The sequence below is a fragment of the Mustela nivalis genome (assembly GCF_964662115.1).
Source record: "Mustela nivalis genome assembly, chromosome: 8".
Classification (NCBI taxonomy): Eukaryota; Metazoa; Chordata; class Mammalia; order Carnivora; family Mustelidae; genus Mustela; species Mustela nivalis.
In genome coordinates, this window is record NC_139027.1 from 139,618,522 (window position 1) to 139,620,503 (window position 1,982).

Below are 1,982 nucleotides of genomic sequence, written 5' to 3' on the forward strand. Positions count from 1 at the left end.
CTTATTTAACACTGTTGATACGGTGTTAGTATATTTAACCGTTTCTCATATTAAAATCTTGTTCACCTTTTAGATACGATCCCAGTGATTATGTAGCATTCTATTATGAGGGTAGTTCAGATAAGAAAGGTCTTTGATACCATGTACATATGTGTTCTGTATGTTTGCAATCTGATTGTTCTCAGAATCTTGGAGATGTACATTCATTTATCTAAAGTAAAATATGCTAAATTTGAAATCCTCAAATAAACTTCTGACTTCTAAAAAAAAAAAACACCTGGAAAGTTGCAAATATTTAAAACTACGGTGCATACTTTTAAATAATCCGTGGGTTAGAGAAGACATCACAGTAGAAAGGATAAGCTATTTGAACTGAATGAAAATTAAAACATGACTTGGAATTTGTGGGCTTAGAAGAAAACTTCAAGCATTTATTATTATTATTATATTAGAAAAGCGGGAAAAACTTGATTTACCTAAAGTTCCATCTTAAAAGAAAAAAAATTTTTAAATGGTAAATTAAACCCAAAGTACAAGAGGAAGGTGAAAAAAATATAGAAAAATCAATAAAATCAAAAGCGCATTCTTTGAGAATGTCAGTAAAATCAATAAACCTCTGTTCAAATTGATCGGGGAGGAAAATCGGATATTAACTACCAATATCAGAATTAGAAATCTTATAGAGAGAGGAGCGTCGCGCTGGCCAAGCGGACAGGAACCTCAGAAAACATCTAAATATGGTGCCCTCTGGAAGAAAACATACAGGGAAATCTGGGAAGACATCAATGGAGGATCAGGTTGTAAGAGCCTATGACTTTGAGAAGGAAGATAAAAAAGATCTGAGTGGTTCCGAGGAGGATGTTACTGAAGGGAAGACTCCAGTAATTGAGAAGCATGGGAAGAAAAGGACTTCTGCAGCAGTGTTTGAAGATATGGGGGGTGAAGTACAAAATATGCTGGAAAGATTTGGAGCTGACATTAACAAGGCTCTTCTTGCCAAGAGAAAAAGACTAGAATTATATACCAAAGCGTCTCTCAAAACTAGTAACCAGAAAATTGAACATGTTTGGAAAACCCAGCAAGAGCAAAGGCAGAAGCTTAACCAAGAATATTCTCAGCAATTTCTGACTTTGTTTCAGCAGTGGGATATAGATGTGCAGAAAGCTGAGGAACAAGAAGAAAAACTAGCTAGTATGGAGGACTTGGAGAAGAATCACGATAGTCTACTTACTGGTGCACAAAATGAACTTAGAAAAGAAATGGCTATGTTGCAAAAAAAAATTATGATGGAAACTCAGCAGCAAGAGATGGCAAGTGTTCGAAAGTCTCTTCAGTCCATGTTATTCTGATGACTCTTTGAAGGAAGAACTTGAACCTAAGTAATATGATACAATTACAACATTAGCTAAGAGGCATGTAATTCTTTTAGAGTGGTTTAAAAATTCTAGTTTAAAATAATACGAAGTGTTAATTGTTAGCTTAAGTGCAAGACCCTTCCTTCTGTTAACCTTCAGATAAAGCTGAACAGTTATGTGAGTCCAGATCTTTAATAGTAATAGTGAATTTTTCTCTTTAACACTTGTTAATTAACTTTTAGCAATAAAGATGATTTAATTTCAAAAAAAAAAAAAAAGAAATCTTATAGAGATAAAAAGGACATCATCAAGTGAATATTAGGAACCTTTTGTCAGTAAATTCAGTAACTGAGACCAAACGGACATATTCCTTAAAAGACACAAACTTTCACCATATTCACTTGAGGTGAAACAGACACCCTGAACTACCCTACAACTGTTAAAAAGAAAATGAATTTGAACGTTGAAACCTTCTCACAAAGACAACTCCAGGCGCAAATAACTCTGCTAGGGAATTGTACTGAACATTTAAGGAAGAAATAATACCAATTCCACGCAGACTCGTCCAGAGAAACAGAAGAGGAGAACGTATCAGAGCTCACGTACATAGCAGTACTCAACAACCAG

At 34.6% G+C, this 1,982-nt stretch overlaps 1 pseudogene across 1 annotated transcript; it reads left to right on the forward strand.

The window, feature by feature from the left end:
- Window positions 1–702: 702 nt before the first annotated feature.
- On the forward strand, window positions 703–1,609 carry LOC309871079 (synaptonemal complex protein 3 pseudogene; annotated as a pseudogene). The gene has a single exon. The product of its transcript is annotated as a synaptonemal complex protein 3 pseudogene (transcript).
- The last annotated feature ends 373 nt before the right edge of the window (window positions 1,610–1,982 follow it).